Source organism: Rutidosis leptorrhynchoides, chromosome 10 (assembly GCF_046630445.1).
Source record: "Rutidosis leptorrhynchoides isolate AG116_Rl617_1_P2 chromosome 10, CSIRO_AGI_Rlap_v1, whole genome shotgun sequence".
In the NCBI taxonomy this organism is placed as follows: Eukaryota; Viridiplantae; Streptophyta; class Magnoliopsida; order Asterales; family Asteraceae; genus Rutidosis; species Rutidosis leptorrhynchoides.
Genome location: NC_092342.1, coordinates 280,088,194 through 280,104,026, shown reverse-complemented (window position 1 = coordinate 280,104,026; position 15,833 = coordinate 280,088,194).

Sequence of the window (15,833 nt, the reverse complement as noted above, 5' to 3'; positions counted from 1 at the left end):
GATCTCTGGAAATAAGCCTTTGAAATATGCAAGAGGGTCCACTTCAAATGCTCTTTAATGTTTGCCTTTTATAGTGGGATTCAAAAAGTAGCCGTTAACACACTGTTGCCTGCACGGTCGATCGTGCGTGCTCCAGTCCAAATTTAGTATCCGTTGTATAGCCGTTTGACTCAAATTTGAACACCACATTTTGACACCTTTACTCCTTCTAGCACCTGCAAAAGAAACCAAACATCCTATATGCATTAAGTATGTGAGATTTGGTCTTATTGCATGAAAGTGACTTAACATTCCAAAAGTGGTAAACCCAACATTCTTAGAGAAATGTCTTGATTGATATTTTAGGAAATCTCAGTTTGGTCAAGACTTAGTTAGTCACATTAATGCCTTTGGTTCAATTCTAAAGACTAGTCACTATGCCATTAACTTCCTAGTTTCAATTAATCACAAATCATGTTCCATTTGAGTTTAGGTAGAGATTAATTGAATGATGTATTTATAAGATAATCATGAAGTATGTAGAGACATCAAAGTTAAGTCATTCTTGAATAAGCAATCACACTTAGTTACTTAGACCAAATAGACAATTGACTATAATTTCATTGTGAACCAATTTACACTTAATTTATTAGAGTAGGTTAGTTACTTGAATCCTAACTAGTAAGCACATAGCAAACATATTAATCAAGTTGACAAATTTATGAGTATTAAGCATATTGGCAAGTAGCAAGTAATACTCACACATAGCAAGAGATAGTTATTCTAGGATCAATCATATAGATATTTGCACAACTTGTAATTCAAGCTTTTAAAAAGTTTAATTGCAATATAACATATTGCTTGATTAATGTATAAGCGCACATTAATGTCCAACACATGCATAAGGGAAGATCAATCTCTAGTTGGGACTTGGTGACCATCCTAATTGGGACTTGGTGACCATCCTAAATGTATCTAAGTGTATTTTAGGATTACAAGTCTTTACTAGTTATACTTGAGAGCATTGTTCCTCATTTAGCCTTAATTAATCACTAAGACATTTTCAATAACAATTATTGTTCTAGTGACATTGGCTTAAGTGTGTTGGTACTTGATGATCATACTAAGGATGTCTAGATAAGAATTAAGATCACAAGTTGTTGATTAACACTTATGTGTTATGCCTAATCTTGGTTAATTTGTCATTAAGATGTCATTAGGCGTAATTAACCACAATTAGTGTTTTTATGACCAAAACTCAATTGAGTATGGAGAAGGCATCTATTCTAAGCATGTTGAGAAAGGTTTCATGAATTATAGATGTCGGGAACTAGTCAAACTTTATTTGGTCAAAATTGGTAACAGAGAAAACTGCGGTCGCACTGCGGTTGACCGTGGTGGCGACCGTGCAACTTGTTTTCACAAAACTGCGTTGCAATTCAGTTTGGGGTTTCACAGCTGGATATACGATCGACCGTACCTCGATCGTGTATTTAGCTGATCTTTTAATTTCATTCTTTAAGCTATGTTTGACTTGGTCGTTTGCAAGAGAGTATGGATTAGTGACCTTGTGTGTTTTATGTTAAGATGTCAGTCATCACTTATGCATATGTATGTGTCATCATCAAAACATATTCTTTGGTTAATCATCATACTTAAGTTTGCCATCTAGTTCATTAACCAACATTCAACCAACATTCTCTCCCTTTTTGATGATGACAAACATACAAGTGATGAGGGACATTTTGCTATAAATACGCAAGTGTTAACAATCACTTGTATCCATCTTTCTCCCCCTTTTGTCGAAGCAAAAAGGTTAGCTCCCCCTAGAAATAAGCTCGCCCTTAGAGCAAAGCTCCCCCTTAAATTGTGCACGTTGGAAAACATATATTAGAACATAAAAATCACACCGTTATTCAAGTCACATACTAAACATAGATAATTCATAACAGTCAGAAAAATTCAATTATCATGATGAGAGGAGTGACCCTTGTCCTTGCCCTCAATCGTGACAATCTTCGACCAAGCTTTAGAATGTTTCCATAAATTACACTGTTTTGTCCCTGTGTCGAAGGAGAATAAAAGTTGGGTGGATTTTTAAGAGGAAGTTCTTGAATCTGCTTGGTTGAAGCTTTGCATATTGGATATGAAGAGACTTGAATAGAATGGTGAAACGGAGATGTCATTCCAACATATGCGAATAGTTTGGTCAGATGGAGACCATACGGAAGCGACATATGGGAATGTTGAGCTGCATGTTGCATTCTTGATGCCATGAAGTGTGCAACATTTACTTTGGTGGAGTTTAGGAGACACCATACGAAGGTGATTTCATTTGCATCAAGTTGATCCAGTAGTTCCCCTTTTTTGTAAACATTTGCAGTGATGATCTGTTGCCAGAGATCATATGTTGATGCAAGATGTTGACGAAGGAATCCATCCTTTTTGATGTATTCGGGTTTAAGAGTTCCGTTGCACATAATGTCTAGTGCATTGTCTCTCTTTACCCATTTAGGAAATTCATTGAACGAATTTGGTTTTAGAAAGAATGTTCGCCCTTCATTCGGAACATCCATAATATTTCCAAATTTTTTAAGCGTTAATGAATGACTTCTTCCATAAAGAGAAAATGATATTTTCTCATTATTTTGTGAGAATTGAAAATTCTCATAGAGTTCATTGATGTGAAGATGATAAAGTGTACCTCTTAGATTGAGAAAAACATCCCACTTGATGTTTGAGAAGCTTTCAAGAGAGTAGGTAGTAAGATGATGTGTAAGAACTTCTCTCCCTTCAACAATAGACCTCATTGTGAAGAACTTTTGCTTTGCAAAGAGATGTTTGGAGAAATTGATGTGGGTGTGAATTTGTTGAATGTATTTGCTTTAATAGACAAATGATGAATGTTGTCTAGTAAACTTTGATGGGGTAGGTAGCTAAATTTAGAGCACTTTGACAGAGATATCAATTTGTCCTTTTGCAATATATTGATCATTGAATTTGTGTAAGAGTGTTAGGACAAATTAATTCTGTCAGGTGTTATGCGGTCGAATCACGGTCGACCATGGGAGTAGCCGTACAGTGGCAGATTTATCTTTTTGCATGGGTATACAAGCAAAATCAATTTAAACACACAATAAACATCACATTACTAATTATCTTACACATAATTGTTTAGTGCCAACATTTAAGCACTTCACAGAGCACACAAGTATTCAATAAAGATCATTATCCCAAACACACAAGTTATGACATACTGCAAGAGATTGTTTTCACAAATCCTTTCAATGCCTTCTTGAACCTAGAGTGATTCTCGCTAATCTCTTCCTCCCTCTTAAGAATCCTGTCGATCTTGGTTTCGAAATTCGAGTTCACGAATTCTTGATGTTCCTGTAAGTTTGCCTCCTCATCTTTAATTCCTTCTTCATCCGATTCCTCCTCCGGTTGATAGTTCTCAATCTCATCGAGATCCTCTTGAAGACTTGATCATCTTCCACGAGAGGAATCTGATAGATGACCACTTCGAATAATAGTCAACCTATCTAGTGGCTCGAAAGAAGGTTGTTGAATAATAGCGTGAGTTACCTTGAGGTAGCTAAACAAACTATTCAGATGCATTCCATAAGGAAGAGATCTAGTTGATTCAGTCATCAGGTTGCTCATTCGAGACGCCATCAGAAATGCCACATTAATTTCCATATTTAATTCAATTACCCACATGACATAAATTTGAGTGGCATGAATGTGGGAGGGGTTTCCTAGCCTACAGTAGATGTTGTGGTCAATGATTTTGTTCAGAATATCAAGATCTGACCGGAGATCCTTTTCGGTTAATCCCTTGGATAGGATTTCGGAGTGATTGGCGTTAGGTTTGCAGAGCAAGGTTAATGCATCGGTAGCTTGAATAAATTCAGGAAGATGTTCTAGCTTGTGTCTTCTGCTGTAGAACTCCATTCCTTCAGTAGATACACCCAGAATTTCACCAAAAGTTTTGAGAGGATATTCCCACCATTTTTTGTTAAGATGAAATCTTACCACCTTAGTTTCTGAGTTAAAACTAAAGTTGGCATAGAATTCTCTTATCAGCTCAGGATATATAGGTCCATTGATTAGTACGAAAGAAGCTAGATTCCTTTGAAACAGCTTGTCAATTATTTCAGGGAATGCTTTAAGGTTTATGATTCTTTCTTCTGCTATTGTTCTTGCTTTGAGCCATTTCTTGTTGTATAATGTACGTTGTCTTGCATCAGCTGGAGGATTATATCTTTCCTCACCGCCTCTTGATTGAGCATCCCTGGTTCTTGCCATTTTCTACACGATGATATTTCAAATTAATTCAGAGTGTATAATTTCAATTGTAGGCAACAAGTTTTGCAAACTTTAATTATCATCAATACTTAGATGTTTTGATGTTAATATTCTTCACATTTTCACTTTTCATTAGTGTCAATGAGTTTTCAACTAGATTTAGATTTTCACAAAGTTCATATGTGTTCTAGACCTTTGAGATCAACATCAACACATGTTTTGACATCCAACATCATTACACTCAATTTGCAACAATGTCATTTATATCATATGAACAATGATTCTATGAAAATCTAACCTAGATGTATAATGAACCCTAAAATTATTCAATGTTAAATAAACATATAGATAGGTACTACTACAATCGTTTCCAAGTTGTTCTTCAAGAACAATTTTGATTGTTTGCATCAATTTAAGTTTTGATTCATTCTAGTTAGGGTTTCTTGATAACCCTAATTCATCATACAAACACAATTGAATGCTAGGAAATCAAGGATTAATCATATTGAAAGTAGGAATTGAGATTGAAGGAATGAGCGTTCTTCTTCGTGCTTTCGATCTCCTCAGCCGTGTGTAAAGTGCTTGTGTTTTGAAGTGAGTGGGAGTGAAGTAAAAGTGAGGGTTTTATTTAATTTAAAAACAGAATCAGACCACGCACGGTCAAAGCATGGTCGACCGTGGTGTTAGCCGTGCAGGAATTTTCACACGTACAGGACAAGTGTCTGCGGTCGGGTATACGGTCAGCCGTGATGCTGCCGTGGATTCTTCTGATCACCAATTTCTTCACTTCTTCTTTCTTTGAGCGCGTTTTGATGATTCTTAGGTTCTATAGAATACTTGAGGACAAGTTTTCTTTTCCTAACATTGAATCATTACATCCTCCCGATGTTTAATCATCAATGACACATAATATATATATATATATATATATATATATATATATATATATATATATATATATATATATATATATATATATATATATATATATTCAATCATGTACATAGTATACACAAAACGTATCAATATAGTATTTAGCATGCAATACATAGTTTCACATAAACACACAATCCTAATGCAAGTAAGCTTCATTCATTAATCTTTTAAAATCATTTTTCAAAAACAATTTTGCACTTGTGAGAAAAAACTTTCATTAATACAAAGTCTTTTTGAGAAGGTTATTCTCATTAGCATTTTGATCATTGATTTTGATTGATTTTAAAATTATCCAATCCTTGACTTATCCCTACCATTGAATTGCTAGCTTGGTCCATTTTTCCCATGTTCTCAATTTTCCTAATAATAGACAATGGACTTTGATTACATGATTTGTGTTTGCTAGAGTCGTGACACATATTCATTTCATGTTTACCTCTTGATGAATCATAAATAATCATTCTTTCAAATTTTCTTTTCAACGCGTTGTTTTCATCAATTAAGGTTTTGTTAAGTTGTCTAACATTGTGTAATTCTTTCTCTAAAAGTTTTACTTTGTTACGACTACTATCATACACAAATTTAATAGTCTTGTAATCATCTAACAATTCTTCATAATTAGAAGGATAGAATACATGTACCTCATTGCAATCCATGCTTGAGACATCATCTTCTTTGAAAGGAGATTCAACCTCTTCCTCACTTTGACCATCTTGATCCAAATCATTCCAAGAACTCATGAGACAAAAGTCTTCATTTCCATTCGACCCATTTGCTTGAGAATCACCAAGCTTCTTCAAATCCTTCCCTATTCCTTTACCCTTTAAACTCCTAGAGTTTTCTTCTTCTTGAGAACATAGTGAATCCCAACATTCCTTTGCACTTTCACATGAAATTATCTTTAATCTTTCTTCACTAGGAAGAATTCCATGAAGTAGTGAAATTGCATCAAATTGTTTCAAAACCTCATTGTTTTGAAATGTTGACTTCACTAGTCTTGAACTAGCTTATGGTACAAAGTCTCCTACTTTGATTATTCTCCACAAGTAGTAATCCTTGGATTTGAGATAAGCCTCAAATCTTAATTTTCACACATCAATATCCATCTTATCAAAGATTGGTGCTTCTTTCACCAATTCTTCCAAGTATCCCATAGTTTGAGTTGATCCGAGAATCGTTGACTCAAATTTTTGCACAAAACAAATTTTAACACTTTCACAATCGTTTATAGAGCAATGATTTGAGCAACCGCTCTGATACCAATTGTAAGTAACTAGAGGGGGGGGGGGGTGAGTAGTTACTTGATACGTTTTTAACACTTTTTTGATTGATCACCAAATTCGATTAACTTTGATCAACCAATTCAACTCAAACTTGATGTGTGTAGTGTATATGTTCAAAATGATAAATGAAGTAATGTAAAGAACATAGACACAAGGCTTTATAGTGGTTCGGGTGGATGTTAATTAATCCACCTTAATTTACTCCCCGGTTACACTAATCGGGATTTGTTGCTTCACTAAGCACTTTTTTCCAAACCCGGTGGAGATCCGATTTACAAGTCTTCAACTTCTTTGGTAGACAACAAACCTAATCTTTATATCCCTTTGAAAGATCAACTCCAACCTAGATTAACTTGTCTTCACCTTGGACAAGTATTAATCTCCAAATAAGATTAATCAACTTCCTAAGTCCCTTTAAGGAAGTAGATCACTAAGCTAGCCTATGCTTCTACTAATTGAAGTTACAAGACTTATACACTTTGTAATGATGATCCTAAGACAATACTAGGACATACATTACACTAAGTAAACTCACAAGATTAATGATTTTGATTAGTAAGTTTACAACAACCAAATTCTATATCTATTAGATCATAGAATCTTCTCTTGTTTGATCACATTTGAGTAGTAGTTAGAGCCCTTGTGATATCTGGAAATAAGCCTTTTAAATATGCAAGAGGGTCCACTTCAAATGCTCTTTAATGTTTGCCTTTTATAGTGGGATTCAAAAAGTAGCCGTTGACACACGGTTGCATGCACGGTCGACCGTGCGTGCTCCAGTTCAAATTTAGTATCCGTTGTATAGCCGTTTGACTCAAATTTGAACACCACATTTTGGCACCTTTACTCCTTCTAGCACCTACAAAAGAAACCAAACATCCTATACAAGTACTATATGCATTAAGTGTGTGAGATTTGGTCTTATTGCATGAAAGTGACTTAACATTCCAAAAGTCATAAACCCAACATTCTTGAAGAAGTGTCTTGATTGATATTTTGGGAAATCTCAATTTGGTCAAGACTTAGTTAGTCACATTAATGCCTTTGGTTCAATTCTAAAGACTAGTCACTATTTCATTAACTTCCTAGTTTCAATTAATCACAAATCATGTTCCATTTGAGTTTAGATAGAGATTAATTGAATGATGTCTTTATAAGATAATCATGAAGTATGTAGAGACATCAAAGTTAAGTCATTCTTAAATAAGCAATCACACTTAGTTACTTAGACCAAATAGACAATTGACTATAATTTTATTGTGAATCATTTTACACTTAATTTATTGTAGTATGTTAGTTACTTGAATCCTGACTAGTAAGCACATAGCAAACATATTAATCAAGTTGACAAATTTATGAGTATTAAGCATATTGACAAGTAGCAGGTAATACTCACAAATAGCAAGAGATAGCTATTCTAGGATCAATCATATAGATATTTGCACAACTTATAATTCAAGCTTTTAACAAGTTTAATTGCAATATAACATATTACTTGATTAATGTGTAAGCACACATTAATGTCCAACACATGCACAAGGGAAGATCAATCTCTAGTTGGGACTTGGTGACCATCCTAAATGTATCTAAGTGTATTTTAGGATTACAAGTCTTTACTAGTTATACTTGAGAGCATTGTTCCTCATTTAGCCTTAATTAATCACTAAGACATTTTCAATAAAAATTATTGTTCTAGTGACATTGGCTTAAGTGTGTTGGTACTTGATGATCATACTAAGTATGTCTAGATAAGAATTAAGATCACAAGTTGTTGATTAACACTTATGTGTTATGTGTAATCTTGGTTAATTTGCCATTAAGATGTCATTAGGCGTAATTAACCACAGTTAGTGTTTTTATGACCAAAACTCAATTGAGTATGGAGAAAGAATCTATTCTAAGCGTGTTGAGAAAGGTTTCATGAATTATAGATGTCAAGAACTGGTCAAACTTTATTTGGTCAAAATTGGTAACAGAGAAAACTGCGGTCGCACTGCGGTTGACCGTGGTGGCGACCGTGCAACTTGTTTTCACAAAACTGCGTTGCAATTCAGTTTAGGGTTTCACGGCTAGATATACGGTCGACCGTACCACAACCGTGTATTTACCTGATCTTTTAATTTCATTCTTTAAGCCATGTTTGACTTGGTCGTTTGCAAGATAGAGTATGGGTTAGTGACCTTGTGTGTTTTATGTTAAGATGTCAGTCATCTCATCAAAACATATTCTTTGGTTAATCATCATACTTAAGTGTGTCGTTTAGTTCATTAACCAACATTCAACCAACACTATACTTGAATAAAGTTTTGTCCTGCTGCATTAAATGCAAGGTAATTGAGGCGACATTTGTCAGTTTCTACCGTGATCATTCCGTCGTTTCCGCCGCCTTTGGTTACCTCGTACCTTTTCCTTTCCAGCTTTTGACATGTGGCTCCATCTCCGTCGTTCATATTTTAACCGCCCTTTTCAACTTCTCTTGAGACCTCTTTCGTGTTTTTACTTCCCTATAAATACCTCATAACTACCGCTTTCATTTTTCACTCCATCTGTGCTCTTCAATCCTGCGCAAATCTTCTCGGCTTACTACTTCGACCTCGTCTTTTAGTTTTTTTCAGGTTTGCGCGCGTTTAGTTTCTTTTCTTACGATCTTTTGAATTATTTGTTAATAGATGGCATCTTTTCTTCTACTGCTGAGCCTCCAAAGTGCGAGGTTATTAGGTCCGTTATGACAACGCGCAAAATCGCGCTTTTGATAGACTGGTACCCACCTTTGGCTGATTTGAACCCCGTAGCGCCCCTACCAAATCAGCGCGCAGATGCCGTTATTGACGGTAAGGTCACCGTATATTGACAAGTCATGATGGAAGGGAATGTGCGCTATCCTTCTACTCCCTTTTTCATGGAGGTCCTTAACCATTTCAACATTGGTATTGGCCAGCTGCACCCGTATAGTGCGTGTCGTGTTACCCTTTTTGAGATGATTTGTCACCATTACCAGTTCCTCCCATCGCTGGATTTATTCAAGAACGTATTTTCTTACCGTAAAAACCAACAAAGTTGGTACTCCTTTAACGACGGGGTTAACTTTGTGAAGCACCTGAAAGTCGGGGTGCGCAAGAAATGGAAGAACTCGTTCTTCTACATTGATGATTCTTTTATCCCTCTTGCTTATAGAAATATTCGCGCATGGCACACGGAAGCTACATATGCGCGGTTAAACGTTAGACCTCCCCTTTCCCCAGACGATCAGCAGAGACTCGAGCATTTCTATAACCGTGCACTCCCCATTCGCCAATATAGCAGCGATGTCTTGCGGATTGCTAACATGTGTCCCTACCCGCCTGCCCTGCCAGTTATCAAAGATGCTGATGATAATGGTAGGCGGCAGATGGGCGTTAATTTTTGTACTTGTCTTCTTTCCATTACTTTTTCTAACTTAACTTTTTAAATTTGCAGAGATGCGTCTAGATAGGCTCCTTGCATCTCGCGATATTACGGGCGTTTACACTGAGACGCCCGGGGTGGAGAATGAGGGCGAGCAAGGATTGGGCGCTGATGCTTCAACTCAGGGTGATATTTCTGTTGTCTCCGGTGGTTCTGGTGGCGCTGATCAGCATGAGGGTCATGCAGGTGACGACTCTCATCGAGTGGATGCTGAGGGGTCCAAGGTGACTGAGGCCCCAACTGAGAGTGGGCATAAGCGCAAGCGCCCTAAGAAGGTAAAAGGTAGTTTCATTTTTCTTAAGTTATGGACAATCGCGCTACTAATTATGTTACTAATCAGTTATCCTTTTGCCTGCAGAGGCTCGTCTACAGTTTTATGGTATGAACAACTTACTGTCGATACCGGAGGACGCGGCGACCTCCCAATTCAACTATCTGGAGAGTATCAAACTCCCCAATTACTTTACGCATCTATCACCAGAGGTGGCATGGCACTTTGATGTTCAACTAACTATGTTGAACTTGATGCGTTCTCAATTTTGCCTACGTCGTGAAAGGGCTCGTTTGGACGGCACTGGCTCTTCTACACCGGGCGTACTGACTGCTGATCAAGCGCACGACTGCACCGTGCATCTGAAGTCACTGCTCGAGGAGTCAAAAAAGGCGCGCAAAGAGGCAACTAGCGCCTCGTCTGCTTTAGCCGCTGAGAAAGCGTCTTTAATTTCTCAGGTTGAGGGGTTAACCGAAAAGGTTGACTCCCTTGAGTCTGAAAAGAGCTCTCTGGTAAAAGAGCACGAAGATTTGCTGGTCGTTTGCGAGGTTGATCGTGACGCGGCGGTTCGTCAATTCGATACCTTGAAGAAGGGTCTTCCTTCGCTCGTTTCTCCTTGCAATTCCAAATATGTGAGCGATATGCTTGTTGACACCATTCTTGCCTTTAAGGTAGAAGAGAAGCTTACTTTCTGGAAGAAGATTCAGCCTCACGTTCAATCTTCCGAGGCTTTAGATGCTATTATATCTAAGGAAGTGGATCCTCTTGCAGCGCAAAAGAGCGAGGAAGTAGCGCCGACGCTGGTGAATATCATGGTTCCTTCGTTGGTAGCTTTGTCCAACGATCCTACTGCTGACGCCCACCGCTTGTTAAATGAACAGTTGTAATTTATTATTCTCTTCATGTATGTAATGACTTTTCTGGAAATAAAATATTTATCTTGTTGCCTTTTCCCTATTGTGGATGACGTTTATGTTATAATGTGCTAAAGTTTATGAATGCGCGTCAACGATTTGTACTTGGGTAAATTTTATCGTTGTTAATCATAGACGATATACGTGCGCTAGATATGACTCTACCCTTTGTGATTTACGCGTTTTCGTCCAAGTGACGGATGCTAAGTATTTGTACGACCATGTATATGGGTTTTGTTTGCAATTATAGTATGATCATGTGCGTAAGATCATTTGTTAACACCTTTCTTTTGGCTAAGTTCTCGTTGATTTTAATCGTAATTATACTCAAGGCATGTCAACACTTAACTTATCACATATATTGTTGTGCACACAATATATGCTTAAGTTAAACATCCGTGTGCGCGCATCGAGAGTCTTCTAAGTGCACCAACACTTAGGACTGAGTTCAGGCGCGACCAACGCCGTTGTTTATAGTCATGACTTGCAGATCTCAAGTTCTGCGCGGGTAGGTTAGGTCAACCCAATGACGCTTAACCGTCCGGTTATAATAGACAAGCTTCTGCCGCACGGGTACTGGAAAAAGCAACCCTTCAAAGGCAGGAGTGCGCTGCCTAAAAGATTGTGCGCACCGTTTTCAAGTTATAGAACTACTTTACATATAATGGTACAAAGATTATGGCAGACAATAACTTGGAGACAATAATTAAACATAGATAGATAATGTGCGTAAAGCGCTTAGAGATTGTCATCAGTACATATTTCAAATATGCGCTAAACAAGATGCGCATAAAAACTTACAAATATTTCAACAACAAAACATAGGAATAACCATCCAGATCACAACCGTACTACCACGATCTCTCCCTCAACTTCTCGTCCTTGTACTCTTCGAACTCATAGTCTACGCCGGCAATTTCGTCTCCCTCATCATTTCCAGCTCCTGAAGAACTGGCCCCATCTTTCTTCGCCTTTGCCGCGGCTTGAATACTTCGGATCTGTGGATACCAGTCAAATAGTGTTACAAATCAACGAATGCGCGAGTATGTGTGCAAGCGCACACTAATATGCGTCTTATGTTTCAGATTATGTATGATTGTGCTCGTTTTAATGCGGTAAGCGCGCAGACTGGTTGCGCATTTATTGCATTCCATCCGGTTAAGTATGCATGTACCGATTTCACTATTACGTGGTTGCGCACGATCTGTACTTTTAATTTTTAAAATGATTAGTTATATATGTTTACGTGTACCTGTTGAAGTCGATAATCCTCTGCTGTCACTTTGGACTTGAGCGTGGCTTTTCCTAGCAGGGTAGGTAACGTTATGATGCCCTGATAAAGGTAGGTGCTGATGGCGAAGTGTGATAACGCCGGTTGTCCAAGGATAGCATCGTATTCCGATTCTGCGCGTATCACTTTAAAGTCAACCACCAGCATGTGCTCCCTTTCCCTGTCATGATCATCCCGCAGGGTCAGCGCTGCTCCGAGTATCCCTTTTGACCATGCGGGGTCCTCACTGATTCCTCTAAACTGTTGCTTCACCTCTCTTATGCTGCATTTCATTTTGTAGGACATGTCATCAAAACAGTGGAAGAACATAACATTGACGCAGCTGCCAGTGTTGATAAGAATGCTGTTAATGTATTGACCGCACTCAGGCAAGTAACCCTCCACGACCAGCGGAGCACATTTCCTTTCGTAAATAGGCTCGCGCGGAAGGTGCGCCTTGAGGATTTCATATGGCAGCAATGGTTCTTTCTCTATTTCCTTCCTCTTCTCCCACGAAAAGACATAGATAACCTTGTCCTTCTCAGCTCCTTCATTCTCCTTCTTGTACCCACCTGATTCATCCTTCCCTGGCTTTAAGTGTTTTAGCTCTCCGCGCTTGAGGCAAACGACCACCTTATCAATCAACGCTTTGCAACGATTGGTCTCATGTACGAAGTCGTCGTGAAAGTCGCAGAATTTAGACTTATCACGCCGCACATATTCGGACATGCGTGCAGGTTTCTCAAACGTTTTTGAGATGGGCTCCTGTGACGACCCAGAAATTTCTGACCAAATTTAAACTTAATCTTTATATGTTTCCGACAAGATAAGTAAATTGATGTGTTGCATTAAAATATTTTTCATACATTTAATTAACCATTGGACTTTACCCTACGATTCACGAACAACCTATAAATTAAAACTCGGACCCGTCATGATTTATATATAATTTTACTTTCTTAAACGAAGACGTTTTATGATATAATAATTTCTATTATTATAACCTCGTAATAAAATGATTTTGAATATAATTAGTTCTAGAAAACTAAATTTTATAATATTTATATACGAAATGATAAAAAATTACTATTGAATGATGCTATTTCAGATTAAAATTTTTACGTATATAATTGTTTTATTTTTATGATGTATTTTTTATAATTTATAAGAAAAACGCAATTAAATTAAAGATGTACAAGCTGTAAAGCACAACGTACAACCATATAACTTAAATAGTTGAATCGAAATTAATTCTTTACTATTCATATAAATAGTAAATGAAAGAAATTAATTAATTTACTATTCACATGAAAGCGACATGATAGAAATTATTAATTATAAGTTACATAATATACCCCTAAAGTATTTGAGAAATATGACTTTTTAAAAATTTACGATTCAAATTTGATTCTAAATTTATTATTATATTATTATATTTTATTTCAGTATTATTATATTATTATATTTATTATATTATTATATTTAAATTAATATTATATTATATATCTTTGTCCAGTCAAAAACTAGAAAAACACATATTACGCTTATAAACTTTATAAACGAACCTTTTTACAACTAATTTTATAAAGCTTAAGACCAAAATAGATATATATATGTATTCAAATATAAAAAGTGGAATTTTTACTCATACTTTTATCCGCCAATTATTAGCAACAAGAGTACGAAATACCAGTCCATGAAAACTGTCGGCAGATATTATTGAATTCTAATTCACACATTTTTATTTTCATATTATTATATTATTTTAATATTATTATATTATTACTTTATTATAAATATTATATTATATTTATATTATATATATATATATATATATATATAATTCACACGTTTTTATTTTCATATTATTATATTATTACTTTATTATAATTATTATATTATATTTATATTATATTATATATATATATATATATATATATATATATATATATATATATATATATATATATATATATATATATATATATATATATATATATATATATATATATATATATATATATATATATGTTGATGGTTTGCAATCAAACACACACATATACATATTCATATTCTCCATATTAATATTATTATTATGAAGATTATTAATTAATATTATTATTATTAGTAATATACATAAAATACTACAACTGGGTTATGTTCAAGTGTTTTCAAAATGGGTTTTCAAATGAGTCAAAGCTAAGGAAAGTATGAGTTATAGCTATGGAGGTTCTGGGTAATGCTCGTGGGTATTGTTCGTGAGGCCAACCTAGCGTTTATCATTTTCGTTGCGTCTACGTACTTTCCTGCAATATTGAATCACAATATTGATACGTGAGCATTCATATCTTATCTTTTATATATTAATAGTGTATCCATGTCTAGTGCTGGAGTATATATGTTTATGCATGCTTGTATGCTTTAATTTTGTCATTAGATAGTTTATGATGAATCACGAATTTGATACATATGCTACTGATATAAAGTATATGATATGCATGTCGTTGGAAAGCTATCGAAAAATTAATAACTTTTCATTAAGAAATCGCATGATTTCGATGGACGGATTAAAAGATATGGTCAACTGAATTATGTTTGACGTTAATTGAAATTGTGTTTGAAACTGCAAATTAATATTTAAACAACTTGTCTATGAGATTGATAAAATGGATTTTTAGATATTACTAATCGGGTAAATGAATTTCTATATAAGGCACGTCTCGTTTTGTTGAACAATTGTCAAAGTTGACTGTCTTATCATGTTTTAAAGCTTTATAAACACTATAATCTGATTTTACAAGTATTGGAAAACTATGTGAAATAATAAAATATTTTCGATTGCCATGATAATTCAAATATAATATAGCTCCTGAAATTAATAATATTTTGAGTTTGATAAACTATAAATTCGTTCAATTATCAAGACTTATATTATGTTAATAAACATGTATAGATTTAAAGATCATATTGGGTCAGGTTGACTTTTGAGATGACTTTTGTTAACTTTTGCATGTCAGTCTCGAGCATTAGGATTGTGATACACTATGACCTGACCCAGCTTGTTATATGTTTTAATATATATATATATATATATATATATATATATATATATATATAACTAATATAGGTTCGTGAACCCGAGGCCAACTCTGCACTTGTTCAGTGCCGTCATATGAATAATTGCTACGAAATACAGTATTGTGAGTTTATAGATCTCTTTTTAATTGTTTTTTCAATCTATATTTTTGGGCTGAGAATACATGCACTTATTTTAAATGCAATGGACACAAGTACATACTAAATTCTACACCGAGTTTGAACCGAAAATCCCTTAGCTTTGGTAACTAGTAACTGCCGGCTATAAGAACTGGTAGGCGCGAGTAGTTATATATGGATCCATAGGGCTTGACATCCCCGTCTGTTCCAGG